Source organism: Amblyraja radiata, chromosome 8 (assembly GCF_010909765.2).
Source record: "Amblyraja radiata isolate CabotCenter1 chromosome 8, sAmbRad1.1.pri, whole genome shotgun sequence".
In the NCBI taxonomy this organism is placed as follows: domain Eukaryota; kingdom Metazoa; phylum Chordata; class Chondrichthyes; order Rajiformes; family Rajidae; genus Amblyraja; species Amblyraja radiata.
In genome coordinates, this window is record NC_045963.1 from 43,382,121 (window position 1) to 43,400,938 (window position 18,818).

At 45.7% G+C, this 18,818-nt stretch overlaps 1 long non-coding RNA gene across 1 annotated transcript; it reads left to right on the plus strand.

Moving 5' to 3' along the window:
- The first annotated feature begins 340 nt into the window (after positions 1-340).
- On the plus strand, positions 341-17,759 carry LOC116975761. The gene is made up of 4 exons (XR_004412754.1): positions 341-352; positions 638-645; positions 3,104-3,111; positions 17,647-17,759. It is a non-coding gene; the product is annotated as an uncharacterized LOC116975761 (long non-coding RNA).
- The last annotated feature ends 1,059 nt before the right edge of the window (positions 17,760-18,818 follow it).

The window sequence follows — 18,818 nt, forward strand, 5'->3', positions numbered from 1 at the left end:
ACCCCAGCCTGTGTTAGCACCTGTTTCAGCCATCTTGAGATGGTCTGGACCATCACTCTTTTGTGTGGTTGCTTGTGGCTGACCAAAAGTGCCTTCTCATTGCCTCTTAGGATTTTCGTTGTCTCCATGTATAACGACAGATGTCTTACTATACAGATACGGTCATCTGTTGGGTATGACCTAAATTGTATATTGAGGCCTGCTGATCCCTGTCTGTTCTGCTTTACTAACTCATAGATATGAAACGTAATATTTTCTGTTGAGGAAGTCATGTTGTCCAGTCTTAGTTTATGCAGTGACTGTACCCTCTGTGCCGTGACCAATGCCATTAGCATGACTGTTTTTAATGTCAGTCTGTGTAGGGACAGAGCTGTTGCTGGAGACCAATTCCTGAGCATCTTCAGGACAATACTTACATCCCATATTTGGGGGTACCTGGTTCTTGGGGGATTAGTATTAAAAATTCCCCTCATAAGTTTTGTTACCAGTGGGTGAGTCCCAACAGAGTAACGCTCTGTCCCCTGCCATAGGTAAGTCGATAGGGCACTTCTGACGCAGTTGATGGCACTATAACTGAGCCCCTTATCATAGTGGAGGCCTGCCAGATATTCCAGATGGGATGTTCATGTCTCTGTAGGTGATGTTGTTTTTATGGCAGTACATCTCCCACTTCCTGATATAGACCAGATACTGTTTTTTGGTTGACTGTCTTTGGGCCGCCGAGATCATGTTCACTGTTCGGTCCGTCAGTCCCAGTTGTAGTAGAGGTGTTTTTAAACTCTACAAATTAATAAGTTCAAATGTTTATGGCATGGGTGGCTATCCCTTGTTACGGGATGTAGCAATAAATCTGGTCTATGTGGGATGGTGATACATGGTTCTAATACCATGTTTAATACCACTGGGAACCATGGTTGAGTAGGCCAATCGGGTACTACCAAAATACCAGACGCAGAGTCTTGTTGTATTTTCCTTAATACCCGACTGATGAGGCAGAAAGGAGGGAATGCGTAAATAAACAATTTCCCCCCAATGCAGCGAAAATGCATCTGTCGCCGCTGCCCCAGGGTCTGGTTCCTATGAAACATAATTTGATAACTGGTGGTTAAGTCTGGATGTGAATAGATCGATATCTGGTGTTCCATATTTTGCTGTAATATCAGCAAATACTTTTATTCAACATCCATTTGGTGTTTTCATTAAATTTGCGTGACCTGGTGTCTGCCACTAAATTTAGTCTTCCTGTTAGGTAAGTGGCTGATATCCAAATATCTCTCTGGATACACCATTGCCAAATTGTATTAGCCAGATTGTCACATGATGTCGATTTGTTTCCACCCATGTGGTTAATGTATGCTACAATGGTGGTATTGTCTATCTGTGGTCTAACATGCTGGTGATATGACCCAGTACAATATGACTTTAGGCCATGGAACGCACCCAATATTTCCAGGTAGTTTATGCCCAGTGTGAGTAATAATGATGGCTCCTGAGCAGTCCATCTACCTCCACAGCTGGTGATGGTATTGGTGGCTCCCCACCCAAGTGCACTGGCATCAGTTTGTAGTACCATGGAAGGGTTACTGACAATGATTGGATTGGAACAAAGCCAGATGTTATCTATCCACCATTTTAGTTCCATTTTAGCTTTGATTGGTAATTTCATAGGTCTGTCAAACTGACCTGCATTAATTTAGAGTGCTTGTATTTTTGCTCTCTGTAAGTTTTGGTAATGTAGAGGTCCAAATTGTGTGGCTGGAAAGGCAGCCACCATTTTGTCAATTACTTTTGCTACCAATCTGATGGATGGTTTGCTGATGTCAATGAGGTTATTGCAAGCCTCTATTAAATCTCTAGCCTTTCCCTTAGGCAGAGTCACCGACATGTGAACTGAGTCAATGGTGAACCCCAAATAGTCCATAGTAGTGGAAGGCGTTAGTTTAAATTTAACTGGATGGATAATAAATCCCAGTTTTTCAAATAACTGTTTTGTGGCTGTTACAGTTTGTTTGGCCAATTCCAAAGTTTTGCCCACAATGAGTATGTCATCTAAATATGCCATGACCATGTGTTTACGTTTCCGTAGAAACGCTAGGGCTGGTTTCAAAATTTTTGTGAACAGCCTGGGGCTGATGATAAACCATTTGGCAGTGCTTTATACTGCCAGCGTTGTCCCATCCAGTTGAATTTTAAGTAACATCTGTGGTCACCTCGTATAGGCACTGAATAGTAAGCATCTTTTAAATCGATGCTGGCCATGAAGTAACCTTTGGAAATTAATTGTTTAGCAGTAACAAAGGTTTCCATTTTGAAGTGAATATATTGTACAAATGTATTCAATTTTGTCAGATCTATGATGATGCGACAACCACCATCTTTTTTGTTTTTGGTAAATATATTGGACACGAATTCTAATGGTTCGTGTTGAGTTTTCTCAATTACACCTTTTACGTAAAGCCGCTCCAGTTCAGCTTGCGCTTTTGATTTTTCTTTATCAGAAATCACAAACATTCGGTTCGGTATATGTTGAACTGGAGGGCTGTACTTGTGTATAAAATCTATTGTATATCCCTGGATACTGCTTAAGATGTAAGTATCGGTTGTTAACATGCTCCATGCATTCAGAAAAGAGTGTAATCTCCCCCCAACCTCCATGCTCCCTGTATTTTGTAGGGAACCAGACCCACCTACCTCCATAGTTACCAGTGGCAGGTTTACTTCTTTTTGTAGGTTCTTCGCTGCTGTTGTTGCGCTGGTGTCTGGATTTTCGATTTGGTTGGCGTTGGAGGTCCCCGCATCTTCCAAGAAGGCCGGCCTGGGCCATGGCCTAAAAAAGATTCATGTTTTGAGTACCGGCCTTCGAGCTTTCACCAGTTCTGCTGGTGGGTGTGTAGGGGTGCTGTCTTTGGCTGCAGTGGGTTTTTGTTGGAGTCCCTTTTATTAGTCCAGTAAGTTCTCTCGTTCCTGCACCCCTTGCACACTTGTCTTTCCTTCTGCGGACCCCTCTTCCAGGTCAGCCCAGAACTGACCCGCAGTGCTCCCCTCTGATGAGGTAGAAGCACTGTGCAGCCCTTCAAGAGGTACTGCTGTGGGTTTATCATAGGGCCCACAGTGACCCGACTCCATCTCCCGGAGTCTGTCACGTTGGAGCAAATGCTCCACACACCGTTCCATTCGGCTCCAGCGCTCTCGGTCGCTGGCCGCCCGCGTTTGTTCAAAGTCGGACTTCTCTGAGTCCACGACCTTGTTTGTTTTGTGTCTAGTCTTACCGCCAGGCCGCGTGGATCTGGCCGGTGCGGAGGCGACATCGGGCACAGCTGATCCCACTATCGGTGATCCGAGTGCCGCTGGCTGCTGCTGGCTGCCCGCTGCTCCGCGGTCCTCCCTCACCAGCTTTGTCGCAGCCCGTTGGTTTTTCCACCTGTAATCAGCATGGGAAAACACAAAAAGACCGCAGCTCTTACCTGCAGGTCCTGGTTTAAATTGTCGCTACCGGGGAACGTCGTTCCACCCCGCCTCCTCCGTTTTCGACTTGTCAAAAGTCGACGGCCTCATTCTGAATAGTCTCCCGCCCGGCCGTGGTGTTCTGGCCGGCGGGGGACAAAAAGTCGGCACAGCTGATCCCTTACGGGGCTTGTGCCTTCAGCTGCTGCTGGCTCCCGCAACTTCGCGGTCCTCCCCAGCCAGCTTCACTCGCAGCACTTGTGGACACTATTTTGTCCAGCTTCCCCCCCTGTGCAAAAACAGCGCGGGGACAAAAAACTACCGCGGAGTAAATCACTTACCTGCAGGTCGCGGTTTCAAACTTACCGCTGCGGGGGAACGTTCCACCCCGCCTGTCGTTTCGCAAGCGTGAAAGCGATATGACACGCATGCGTCCTGGCGGGCTTCTTCACGTGACTCCGAAGTAAAACTAGGGGGACAAAGAGTGGTTCAGGTTACCCCAAAATATTTGCTCTGTTTCTCTCTCTCAACAGAATGATTCACTGATGCCTGATTCACTGAATGTTTCTAATATTTGGTGTTTTTTCTCATTTCAGGATTCCAGTTAAGTGTCCTTAGTTTTCCCCTTTCTCTACAATCTCTTTAAAATCTAAAGCTAAATGTAGCTGGGCATAACGTTCATCATTTTCCTTATCTCATCTGCTACCTCTTGAATCCTGGTTGTATGCTGTGTCTGCTGGTTTAAAAAAAAAGCCTTTGGAGATCATAACTCAGCAGTTTTGCAATACTGAAATTCTGAAAACTGCCCTGCATTGTTTTATTTTTAAGAAAGAACTCCAGATGCTGGAAAAATCGAAGGTAGACAAAAATGCTGGAGAAACTCAGCGGGTGAGGCAGCATCTATAGAGCGAAGGAATAGGTGATGTTTCGGGTCAAGACCCTTCTTCAGACTGATGGGGGGTGGGGGGGGGGGGCGGGAAGAAGAAAGGAAGAGGCAGAGACAGTGGGCTGTGGGAGAGCTGGGAAGGGGAGGGGAAGGAGGGAGAAAGCAAGGACTACCTGAAATTGGAGGTCAATGTTCATACCGCTGGGGTGTAAACTAGCCAAGTGAAATGTGAGGTGCTGCTCCTCCAATTTGCGGTGGGACACATTCTGGCCACGGAGGAGGCCCAGGACAGAAAGATCAGATTCGTAATGCGAGGGGGAGTTGAAGTGCTGAGCCACCGGGAGATCAGGTTTAGAACGGAGACGAGGAAACAATTTTTCTCACAGAGAGTGGTGAGTCTGTGGAATTCTCTGCCTCAGGTGGAGGCAGGTTCTCTGGATGCTTTCAAGAGAGAGCTAGATAGGGCTCTTAAAATTAGCGGAGTCAGGGGATATGGGGAGAAGGCAGGAACGGGGTACTGATTGGGGATGATCACCCATGATCACATTGAATGGCAGTGCTGGCTCAAAGGGCCGAATGGCCTACTCCTGCACCTATTGTCTATTGTCAATTGTCTATAGGGGGTAGAGTCCTTGCAGGAAGCAATGTTTTGCAGCTGTTGTGCGGAAAGGCCCAACAAATTCTGGAATAGGAATCCACCAGAGGCAGTTCAATTAACATGTTTACACCTTTTATTTTTAGATGATGTGAAATTAATTAAATCAATCAATCAGTTTTATTCGTCACTTGCACATAAAGTGCAAGTGAAATGAATTTGCCAGCAGCGGTACAATGAAAAACACACAAAAACACAATAAGAATTTAACATAAACATCCACCACAGCATTCATCACTGTGGTGGAAGGCACAAAATTTGGCCAGTCCTCCTCCATTTTCCCCCGTGGTCGGGACCTCAACCGTCCGCAACCGCCGCTGCGGGCGTCCAGATGAGTAGACAGGTAAAAGTCCAGAATCCAGGTTGGTGTAGGCTGCAGGCCGGCGGTCGAAGATTTAAAGTTCCCACCATGCTGCAGCCAGAAGCACCGCAGGGCCGGTGATCGAAGCTCCCCTCCAGGGATCCCCGGCGAGGGACCCCGCTCCTGATGGCAAGTCCATGCCGCGCCCGCGGTACAAGTTGGCTGCGGGCCGGTGGTCGGAGCTCTTCCCCTCCCGGGTCCCCAACGAGGGGTCCCAGGCCCAGGACGCCTCGCCGGCCGGAGCTCTGCAGACCGCGGCTTCAGGCTGCCGCGGGCCAACGAATGGAGCGCTTCCCTCCGGCGAGCCCCGCCGAGGGCTCGCCCGCTCCGCGACGAGAGTACACTTTGCGCCCGCTACTGAATCCCCGGGCACGTCTCCGGGAAAGGCCACACCGATCCTTGTTGTTAGGCCACGGGGGAGGCGACATGGAACGGTTTTCCCCCTTACCCCCCCACACCACCCCCCACACAAGACACACAAAGAAACATTATAAACATACATTTAAACACACATTTAAAGTTGAAAAAACTAACGCGCTGCTGGCAGGGCTGCCGGCTTGCAGCGCCCCCACCGACCTTTCACCGCTGCAAGCAAAGTGGTGTGTGATTCAAGGCACAACTCAATTTTTGAAAGAAAATATGTGTAACAATTGGCCCCATGGAATGTCCATGTGATCTTAAGGGCAAGGCTGCAACAAAGTAATAGAAAAGGCCAGGGAAGGATAAACTCCATATCATAAGCTGTAGTTGCTGAATCAATTGAAAATAGTCACACTGAAATGTTTGCTTGGTGTGTGTGACATGGAGAAATTTGAGTGAAAGGGATTGAGTTATAGAACACAAAAGGACACAAAGTACTGGAGTAACACAGCAGGTCAGGCAGCATCTCTAGGGAACATGGATAGGCGAACTTTCGGGTCGAGACCCTCCATCAAACCATCAGGAAGGACATGAGGAGGAATTTCTTTAGTCGGAGGGTCGTGAATCTGTGGAATTCACTTGGCTGTGGAGGCCAAGTCAATGGATATTTTTAAGGCAGGGATTAATAGATTCTTGATTAGTACAGGTGTCAGGAGTTATGAACTACCAGACAAAGTGGTAGAAACTGGTACTATTACTATATTTAAAAGACATTTGGACAGGTACATAGACAGAAAAGGGATTTGGGCCAAATAGGACGACCTTGGATAGACATCTTGGTGGGCATGGATGAATTGTGCCAAAGGGCCTGATACGATGCTGTGTGACTTTGTGAGCTAAATGAGGACACAAACCACCACATCATCAGGTGGCTTCAACAGGTTCCCCCTCCAAACCAAGTGATGTGAAAAACCAGAAATCCCTGAAAAGGGAAGTGATTCTGTGTTCACGGTCAGATAGGAGTAGAGAAACGAGAAAAACATCTGATGTGAGCTATGACCAGGAGGTATCCAGGGAAGTGCAAGAGTATGAGGTCAAACAGGCCTTCCAGGTGTGAGGGTACTTCAGTTTAGTTTAGAGATACAGCATGGAAACAACTTCGGCCCATCGATTCCACGCCAACCATCAATCACCCTTTCACACTAGTTCTGTTATCCCACTTTCTCATCCATTCCCTACACACTAGCAGCAATTTACAAAGGCCTGTTAACTTACAAACCATGCACCTTTTTGGGATTTGAAAGGAAACCGGAGCACCTGGATGAAACCCACGTGTTCACTGGGAGAACGTGCAAACTCCACACAGATAGGGCCCATGATCAGTATCGATCCCAAGTCTCCAGCACGATGATATACCAGCTCCGCCAGTGTGTCACCCTCAAATTATATGCACATTGGGTCAAACTGCTGCTCCCGTAGTCAGCTGGATCATAGTCACATTTATAAAACTGGCTGGTCATAGAGACATTGGGTGGCACAGTGGCACAATGGTGGAGTTGCTGCCTGACAGCACCAGAGACCTGGATTTGATCCTGACTATGGGTGCTGTATGCATGGAGTTTGTACGTTCTCCCTGTGATCGCGTGGGTTTTCTCCAGGATTTCCGGTTTCCTCCCACACTCCATAGATGTACAAGTTTGTAGGTTAATTGGCTGCGGTGAAATTGTAAATATCTCTTGTGTGTACCGTAATGTTAGTGTAAGGGATGTTCGCGGGTCGGCGTGGACTCAGTGGGCTGAAGGGCCTGTTTTCGCACTGTATCTCTAATCTAAACTAAACTATTTCTAAACTAAATATATCGAATCACAACGTCATGCAGCACAGAAACAGACCCTTCGTCTCAATTCGTCCTAAGATGCCCCATGCCCCATTTACCCATGTTTGGTCCCATATCCCTCTGAACCTTTCCTATCCATGTAACTGTCTGTGTCTTCTAAATGCTGCTAATGTACATGGCTCTAGCAGCCCATTGCAAATACCCACCACCTCATGTGACAAAAAGTTGCCCCTCAGGTTCCTATTAAATCTTACCTTTCTCTCCTTAAATCATGTGCTACCTTGGGTAAGAGACTCGGTACATTCACCCTATCAACGTCTGATGAAGGGTCTCGACCCGAAACAACACCCATTTCTTCTCTCCATAGACGTAGTTGCTGCCTGAGTTACTCCAGCTTTTTTTTTTGTCAATCTTCGGATTAAACCAGCATCTGCAGTTCCTACCTGCAAAATTTCCCACATGATCTTATACACCTCCATAAGATCACCACTCTGCCTCCTGCACTCCAAGGAATAAAGTCCTAGCCTGCCCAACCTCTCCCCACAGCTCAGGCCCTCGAGTCCTATGGGTTTCCTCTGGGTGCTTCGGTTTCCTCCACATCCCAAAGGCATGTGGGTTTGTAGATTAATTGGCCTTTGTTCATTGTCCCTAATATGTAGGGAATGGACTCTCTCTTTCTTCCTTTACGACTGGCATTGAAAGCACATCATTGATCAAGCTATTGGCCAATGCCATAACATCTCCCACGTTGGCTCAGCATCAACCTGCTCTCCGTACTGATTAGGTTCCTGTAAAATGCTTTGTAACATTTTATTATGTTCAAGGTCACTTATCAACTAAATTGTTACTGAAATTGCTTGCTCTGAATAATACAATACAATACAATACAATTTTGTCATTTGAGCCTCAGTGAGGCTCAAACGAAATTCTGTTTCCACAGCCATACAAACAAAGACAATTCCTAGACATACACACAATTTAGTTCACACAAACATCCATCACAGTGAACCCACTGTGATGGAAGGCAAAGTCTTTTCTCTCCCCTGTTCTCCATGTCTCTCCCGATGTCCAAGCCCCAGGCGGGCGATGCTAAGTCCCACGGCCATTTTAGGCCGTGCCGGGCGATTTACGGCCCCGCTCCCGGTCTAAAAGTCTCGAAGTTGGAGCCCCCGGCTGGCGCTGGCATGTCCCACGGCCATGAAGCCGTGCCGGGCAATGTATGACCCCGCTCCGGGTCGTTCCAACCCCGCGACACGGGCTGGAGACGTCGCGTTGCTGGAGCTCCGGGAAGCGGTCTCTCTCTCCCCCCGGACCCGCGAGCTCCCGATGTCCCAGTCCACCGGACCTGCGGCTGCGTTGCTGGAGCCTCCGAGCCCCAGGAGTCGAGTCGCAGCAGCGAGTCACCACCGCTCTCCACGTTCCGAGGCCGGCCAGCCCCACGATGGTGAGTAGTCCGCAGCTCCGCAGCTCCGCAGCCTCCCGAGCCCCCGGGTCGTTCAGGTTGAAGGCCGCTCCACGGTGCTAGGCCCCAACGAAAACGGAGACCCGACAGGGAAAAGGTCGGGCCTCCCAGACAGGGAAGAGATTTAAACAGTTTCCCCCTGCCCCCGCCCCCCACATATACACATTTAAAACCAGTATTAAAAAACACCAAACACTACATTTAACTAGACAAAAAATAAAAAAAAGACAGACAGGCTGTAGGGGCCACTGCAACGGGTGAGTCGCGCCGCCAACACGCCAATACAAGGAAGGAGTTGATCTGCTTCTGGTATAATAATTTGATGCGTATTGCAAAATTTGACAGGTCAATAACCACTTGTTTAGTCCAAAGTTAAATATTAAATATTCTACTGATTTTGTTATTATTAAATTCAATATAATTGACATGTTTTCCTTCACTGAGAAGAGGACTGAGTACAAACATTGGCACATCATTATGCAGCTATACAAGTCATTGGTGAGACCACACTTGTACAGCGTGTAGTTTTGGTTACCCAGTTATAGGAAGGATGTCATTAAGTTGGAAATGTGCAGAGAGATTTAGCAGGATGTTACCTGGGTTTACAGGCTTGAGATATATAGAGAGGTTGGATAGGCTAGGGTTTTTTTTTTGGAGTGTAGGAGGCAGAGGTGTGATCTTATTGAGGTCTACAAGATTATGAAGGCATGGATAAAAGTGAACACTCACAGTCTATTTCTTCTGGTTAGAGGATTCTAAAACTAAACAGCATAGGCTTAAGGGGAGAGATTTAAGAGGGACCTCAGGGGCAATATTTTCACTTGGAGGGTAGTCCGTATCTAGAATGAGCTGCCGGAGGAAGTTATAGAAGTGGATACAATTACGACTTTCAAAAAACATTTGGACAGATATATGGATAGAAGGGTTGAGAGGGATCTGGGCCAAATACAGGAAAATGGGACTGGCCCAAACTGGCATAGACAAGAAAGGCCGAAGGGCCTGTTTCTGTGCTGTATAGGTCCATGACTATGACTGGCTGTCATTTAATACAAGGCCATGCCTTCATCTTGATGGACTGTGCTGTATTACATTCACTCATTATTCATAAGAGCATGGAATTCCCATGAGTAACAAAGAACACACATAGCTCGTAAGCCCCCTGCTTTGTAAAGTCACTACATGAGGGCCTTCTTCCTGGTCCGAAACCAAAGCTATGGTGGTGGGAACAAGATGCCTCGCCTGATCTCTGCAGAAACCCTCGTCCTAAAGTTCCCTGGAAATCTGAGACTTCTCAGAACTTAGAGGCAGTGGGAATTGCCACTGTTTTCTTACTTTCAGAGCTGATTATTAGAAGTAAATCATCCGGGCCCCAGGACATGACTGCAGGAGTTCCTCAGGGTTAAGTTCTCAGTCCAGTTACCTTCATCTGCTTCATCGATTACTTATTGTCCTCTCAGGGTCAGAATTGAGGATGTTTGTTGATGATTGCACCACGTTCAAGTCCATTCCAATTCCTCACCTCAGCAAATGAAGCAGATCAAACCTGCATGCAGCTATACTTGTAGGCTGCAAGATAATATCTGGGGTTGGCCTAATGAGTGGCAAGTAGTGCGGTTCCAGAAAATTGTCTGGGAATGACCATCCCCTATAAGAAGATCAAACTACGAGAGAGAAAAAAAAGTCCAGTGTGTATATATACACATACTCACAAATACACACACACACATATATATATATATATATATATATATATATATATATACGCACACATACGTACACACAAAAACAAAGTAGAACAATAATAACAATAATAGTCCATTGTAGTTCAGAGCTTATTTGAGGTTGTAGTGTTTAATAGAAAGATTAAACGAGAACTTACCGTTTGAAGTTTGATCTATATTTTATGAGAAGTAGAAGTGAGGGACTACGTGAAGAACCTACCAGCCCACATGTGCGTCAATCTTCAGAGCAACTGTTTGAAACCACAGACCACTTGCACGAACTTAAACTATAGAAAGATTAATAACCCTTGACTTACCGAATGATCTTTATGAGATTCAGGGTTGGGAGTGGAGGGCACGTAGTCCCTCCCTTCAACTTCTCATAAAATAAACAGTAAGTTCTTGTTTAATCTTTCTATTTTATATTGAAGTCTCGTGATGAGACTACGTGAAGCCTTTGAAGCTCTGTGGTTTCATGCAGTAAACCAATCTGTGAAACACTTAAACAGATAAACCATAAATGGTAGAAAAGACATGGGCTATTAACAACATGATGCTAACTTACATAAATGTCCATTGCCCTTAATCGTACCACAGTCCCAATTGCCTTTGGGTTAGACAATAGCTCATGCAACACTGTTCAGAATTCTATCTGCAACCATCCAGACATGTTCAACGAAATTTTATAACTTCTGAAAGTGCGCTTATCTGAGCCTCCTGCTGTTGCAAGAAGATGATCAAAGGGGAAATCCATTCTATTGGCTGCTAACGAGCCAGCCCCCCTGGCAGAGTGGGACTTGAAATTATTTGAATTCACTCCCGCTTTTAGCTGCTTACACTCTATCCATATTGAAATAGTCTGCACCAACAATCTCTTTGAAATATTAAATAACTATGAAGAAACTATCCTTCATTTCATAGGTACTAGTAAGCTCAGTATCCTTTTACATAATCAACACCCCCAATGTCCGATCTGGTGGGTATGCTGTCAACTCCAACTTACCCAACCGTGCCCGTTTGCTTTATGAGTTCATTCATAAAAGCTATCCTTATGTCAGATATGGCCCAGAGATCCAGACGGAGATTGTGTAAAGACTGTGCTCTTTATGCTGAAATCAGTTGTCATAAGCATAATTAACTTTAAAGATACTCCTCCATCATTAGGAATACAGTGAACGAATATCTGCATAATAATTTATACTGATTACACATTCCACACTTCTTTGAATGTAGGCTTCAGAGTGTTCATATAAAAGACACCTTTCATAACCTTACTTACCAGTGGGTGAATAACCAATCATTTGTTGTCCCACCTATAGAACTAGATACAATGACAAAGCAGCAAGAGCAGTGTCAATTGCGTTATAACATAATCGCTTCTCTTAAAACCAAACTGAAAGAGCCACAAACCTCTGCTACTTTTTGTTTAAAGTAGCTCACATGTATCTCGTCACAAACTTCCAATACAACCATGCAATGATAGATGCACGAGAAATAGGCTGAAGTAGCTACCAGTCGTGTCTTCAAGCAAATATAGTCAGATATATTCAGATAGCTATTAATGACTGATATAGTTGGGATCACGGAGACATGGCTCCAGGGTGACCAAGGCTGGGAGCTGAACATCCAGGGATATTCAATATTCAGGAGGGATAGACAGAAAGGGAAAGGAGGTGGGGTAGCGTTGCTGGTTAGAGAGCAGATTAACGCAATAGAAAGGAAGGACATTAGCTTTGAGGATGTGGAATCGATATGGGTAGAGCTGCGAAACACTAAGGGGCAGAAAACGCTAGTGGGAGTTGTGTACAGGCCACCTAACAGTAGTAGTGGAGTTGGGGATGGCATCAAACAGGAAATTAGAAATGCGTGCAACAAAGGTAAAACAGTTATAATGGGTGACTTCAATCTACATATAGATTGGGTGAATCAAATTGGCAAGGGTGCTGAGGAAGAGGATTTCTTGGAATGTATGCGGGATAATTTTCTAAACCAACATGTAGAGGAACCAACGAGAGAGCAGGCTATTCTAGACTGGGTATTGAGTAATGAGGAAGGGTTAGTTAGCAGTCTTGTTGTGCGTGGCCCCTTGGGCAAGAGTGACCATAATATGGTTCAGTTCTTCATTAGGATGGAGAGTGACATCGTCAATTCAGAAACAAGGGTCCTGAACTTAAAGAAAGGTAACTTTGAGGGTATGAGACGTGAATTGGCCAAGATAGACTGGCGATTGATTCTTAATGGGTTGACATTGGATATGCAATGGAAGGCATTTAAAGACTGCATGGATGAACTACAACAATTGTTCATCCCAGTTTGGCAAAAAAATAAATCAGGGAAGGTAGTGCATCCGTGGATAACAAGGGAAATCAGGGATAGTATCAAAACAAAAGATGAAGCGTACAAATTAGCCAGAAAAAGCAGCCTACCAGAGGACTGGGAGAAATTCAGAGACCAGCAGAGGAGGACAAAGGGCTTAATTAGGAAAGGGAAAATAGATTATGAAAGAAAACTGGCAGGGAACATAAAAACTGACTGCAAAAGCTTTTATAGATATGTGAAGAGAAAAAGATTAGTTAAAACAAATGTAGGTCCCTTGCAGTCAGAAACGGGTGAATTGATCATGGGGAACAAGGACATGGCAGACCAATTGAATAACTACTTTGGTTCTGTCTTCACTAAGGAAGACATAAATAATCAGCCGGAAATAGCAGGGGACCGGGGGTCAAATGAGATGGAGGAACTGAGTGAAATCCAGGTTAGCCGGGAAGTGGTGTTAGGTAAATTGAATGGATTAAAGGCCGATAAATCCCCAGGGCCAGATAGGCTGCATCCCAGAGTACTTAAGGAAGTAGCCCCAGAAATAGTGGATGCATTAGTGATAATTTTTCAAAACTCTTTAGATTCTGGAGTAGTTCCTGAGGATTGGAGGGTAGCTAATGTAACACCACTTTTTAAAAAGGGAGGGAGAGAGAAAACGGGGAATTACAGACCAGTTAGTCTAACGTCGGTAGTGGTGAAACTGCTAGAATCAGTTATTAAAGATGGGATAGCAGCACATTTGGAAAGTGGTGAAATCATTGGACAAAGTCAGCATGGATTTATGAAGGGTAAATCTTGTCTGACGAATCTTATAGAATTTTTCGAGGATGTAACTAGTAGAGTGGATAAGGGAGAACCAGTGGATGTGTTATATCTGGACTTTCAGAAGGCTTTCGACAAGGTCCCACATAAGAGATTAGTATACAAACTTAAAGCACACGGTATTGGGGGTTCAGTATTGATGTGGATAGAGAACTGGCTGGCAGACAGGAAGCAAAGAGTAGGCGTAAACGGGTCCTTTTCACAATGGCAGGCAGTGACTAGTGGGGTACCGCAAGGCTCAGTTCTGGGACCCCAGCTATTTACGATATATATTAATGATTTGGACAAGGGAATTGAATGCAACATCTCCAAGTTTGCGGATGACACGAAGCTGGGGGGGCAGTGTTAGCTGTGAGGAGGATGCTAGGAGGCTGCAAGGTGACTTGGATAGGTTAGGTGAGTTGGCAAATGCATGGCAGATGCAGTATAATGTGGATAAATGTGAGGTTATCCACTTTGGTGGCAAAAACAGGAAAAAAAGTAGACTATTATCTGAATGGTGGCCGATTAGGAAAGGGGGAGATGCAACGAGATCTGGGTGTCATGGTACACCAGTCATTAAAAGTAGGCATGCAGGTGCAGCAGGCAGTGAAGAAGGCGAATGGTATGTTAGCATTCATAGCAAAAGGATTTGAATATAGGAGCAGGGAGGTTCTACTGCAGTTGTACAGGGTCTTGGTGAGACCACACCTGGAGTATTGCATACAGTTTTGGTCTCCTAATCTGAGGAAAGACATTCTTGCCATAGAGGGAGTACAGAGAAGGTTCACCAGACTGATTCCTGGGATGTTAGGACTTTCATATGAAGAAAGACTGGATAGACTCGGTTTGTACTCGCTAGAATTTAGAAGATTGAGGGGGGATCTTATAGAAACTTACAAAATTCTTAAGGGGTTGGACAGGCTAGATGCAGGAAGATTGTTCCCGATGTTGGGGAAGTCCAGAACAAGGGGTCACAGTTTAAGGATAAGGGGGAAATCTTTTAGGACCGAGATGAGGAAAACTTTTTTCACACAGAGAGTGGTGAATCTCTGGAATTCTCTCCCGCAGAAGGTAGTTGAGGCCAGTTCATTGGCTATATTTAAGAGGGAGTTAGATGGGGCCCTTGTGGCTAAAGGGATCAGGGGGTATGGAGAGAAGGCAGGTACAGGATACTGAGTTGGATGATCAGCCATGATCATATTGAATGGCGGTGCAGGCTCGAAGGGCCGAATGGCCTACTCCTGCACCTATTTTCAATGTTTCTATGTTTCTATAGGAGCTTCGTTCGGCAGACTTATCTGCAATGGAAGCCCTGGGTGAGTAGACCAAAATGGCTGCCACAGTCCTCTGCCTGGAACGACCTATCTCAGTCGCAAGTATGCTCAACACATTCTTTTCACCAAGGTGAGCACGATGGCCCTGGCCTAAAAAAGGCCTCTGGCTAGGTCTGAATTGAGTAGGCCTGGTGTTCCAACCAGCCTCAGAGTAACGATTCCTGCCGTTAGTTATATATAGAGGTGGTATGCCCGCCGGAATACTGAAGCCCTACCCACATAAGATGGTTCTACCACCCCCGCAGCCGCCTAAATTCCTCCTGTAAGTGTTAAACTTGCTAGCACAAGTCCTCTCCGAAGAGATACTTTGCAGGCTGCACGTTACTGGCCCTGCGTAAATGAGCAAATTTTTTAAAATTACCTCATTTAGCTCCAACTGGGTATTACATAGAAGTGCTGATGCATCTTCTCCACTATCCATCGAGCTGAACCCATCTACTGCCCTTGCAAAGGCCATAATGACATCAGTGAACAGTCTTTGGATACGCTGAAATTTTAATCCCATGCCCACGTATCACCACTGAGATATCCCAAATGGTGAGATTGACTTTTGGAACATTCAAAGTCAGGCAGTTTATCGGGACAGGCACATTTCCCAGCCGTATCCAGCATATACCCCTCCTTAGCTGATGAGAAGTTAAATTACTGATGCTCTTAGCCAGATCTCCTGCAGTGGATTTCCTATCCCCGAAGGGATGGCAAATTATGTGAAAAGAGCCGGAACTCCTTCATATGATTAAACTGCAGCATATCCCCCATAAGTTCAGGGGGTTCGAATTCCTGTCATTATCCCCGTAGTTGGAGTTACTTGTGTAATAATCTCCAGTATTCCCCTCTACTGAACGGGAGATAAAATAACGCAACCCTGAACCAGGTATTGCTTCCCTTCTTCTGAGTGCGAGATATATAATGCAACCCTGAGCCAGGTATTGCTTCCACAGGCATCTGACTGGAGCAACCTGTAAGTGTCTCCTGAGCCAGGAGCACAATTCTATTATATACTTACTGGACACCATGCGTCGACGTATTGACGCACATGCGGGCTGGCAGGTTCTTCACGTAGTCTCATCACGAGACTTTGATATAAAATAGCCTGATGGCTGCAGGGAAGAAACTATTCCTGAACCTGGACATTAGTTTTCAGGCTCCTGTACCTTCTTCCCGATGGCAGGAGTGAAATGAGTGTATGTCCAGGGTAGTATAGGTCTCTGATCATGCTGGCTGCCTTTTTGAGACAGTGACTGGTAAATCCCTTCGATGGTGGGAAGGTCAGGTGGACTGGGTTCAGATGGACAGTGTTCACAACTTTTTGCAGTCTTTTTCGCTCCTGGGCTTTCAAGTTGCTGAACCAGGCCATGATGCAACCAGTCAAAATGCTCTCCACTGTACACCTGCAGAAGTTCAAGAGAATCCTCTCTGACATACCAAATCTCCGTAACCTTCTCAGGAAGTGGAGGCGTGATGCATTTTCTTTATAATTGCATGAGTGTGCTGGGTCCAGGAAAGATCTTCGGAAATATGCATGCACAGGAATTTGAAGTTTTTGACTCTCTCCACCATTGGTATACACAGGATTGTGGGTCCATATCATTCCTCTTACAAAGTCCACAATCAGTTCATTGGTTTTACTGATATTGAGAGCCAGGTTGTTATGCTGGCACCATTTGATCAATCGGATGATCTCACTTCTTTACTCTGACTCATCACCATCTGTAATTCGTCCAACAACGGTGGTATCGTCGGCGAACTTAAGGATGGAGTTTGCACTGTGTCTGGCTATAAGGCCATGAGTATAGAGCAGGGGGTTGAGCACACAGCCTTGAGGTGCTCTCGTACTGATTGTTAATGAGGAAGAAGTGTTTCTGCCAATTCAAACAGACTGTGGTCTGTGGATGAGGAAACCGAGGATCCAATTACAGAGGTATACGCAGAGACCCAGTTCCGTGAGCTTGGTAACCAGCTTTTTTTTTAAATCAAAAATATTTATTCAAATATGAAAATAATATATACAGTACAGTAAAAAACAAAACAGAACCCACCACCATAATACATGACAAACGATACAACTATCTTACACACCTTGTCAAGGATGCATTCAAACCCCCGCGGTGCCCAGTGGTCCCAGAAATCCCCCAGGGCGCCCGTCAACAGCGCATGGTTCCTCTCCAACACCACCCGGGCGCGAATTTAACCCCGCAACCCAACCAGGACATCTTTGGCCCTACCCTCTCCCCTATGTACACAGGGTGTCCAAAGATGAGGATGGTGGGTGAGATGCAGCCAGAAGGCAAGGAGAAGCGCCTTTAGATAATAGAACAGGGGCTGCAATCTCACACTCTCCATATACACATGGTACACAGACTCTTCCAGCTCGCACAAGTGGCAGGCGGCTGGCAAGTCTGGGAACCGCAAGAGAAACAGGTTGCAGGGGACTCCTTGGCGCAGTACCCTCCTGATAACTAGCTTTGTTTTGTTTTTAATCAAAAAATGTATTCAATTATTAAAAATAATGTTTATAGTACAATAAAACCAACCAGAACCCACCACTATAATACACGTCAAACAAATATACTAAATAAACTACTGTACAGCTATGTTACAATCCTTGTCCAGGATGCATTCCACCAGGGTACCCGTGGACAGTGCGTAGTCCCTCTCTAACACCACCTGGGCACGGACGTAACCCCAGAAAAGGGATCAGTATTAAAGCAGGTTGAAACCTCAGACCTCAATAACGAGAGGTTGAAAATGTCCGCAAAAACTCCAACCAGTTGGTCTGCACAGGTTTTGAGAACTCGACCGGGTATACCATCAGGTCCAGGCGCTTTCCGAGGGTTCAACCCCCTGAAGGATCATCTGACGTCTGCCTCTGGAACTGTGACTGTAATACCATCAGGGTGTATGGCGGCTTGGGAAGGCACATCAGTGTTCTCCCTATCTAAACGTGTATAGAACACATTGAGCTCATCAGGGAGTGATGCTTCGCTGTCGCTTGAGCTGCCTCCTGATTTCGCCTTGTAGGAGGTGATGGTATTCAAGCCCTGCCACAGTTGTCGAACATCCACCTGCCTCATCCAATCATTTTAAAACCACCCAAAAAGCAACTCAACTTCCGCATGGAAAAATAAACTGCAGGTGCTTTAAATCTTTATTTTAAACAGAAGATGATGCTAAATCTCAGCAGATCGAGCAGCATCTGTGGGAAGAGGAACGGTCAATGTTTCAGGTCTACATGGAGTGTTTTTCTTCCCACTGACCTGCTGATTTTTTCTGGATCTATAGACAACCTGCCTGATGGCAGACGGTGATTCCATCAGGTTAATGTGCACCTGCTCTCTACCTCTCCACAGACACTGGGCACCGCTCTATTCTATCCTTCCTTCTATCAGTCTGAAGAAGGATCTCAACACAAATCTGTCCATTTCTCAAAAGGCGCTGCCTGACCCGCTGAGTTCCTCCAGTACTTGTGTTTTTCTCAGTATCCGCAGTCTCTTGTGTTTCCACTAGTCTTTCTACCTCTATATGTCCCCTTGTTAACCCAGATTGTTCCCGTAAACGTTAGGTAGAACATAGAAGAGTACAGCAGAGGAACAGGTGCTTCGGCCCACAACATCTGTGTCGAACATGATGCCAAG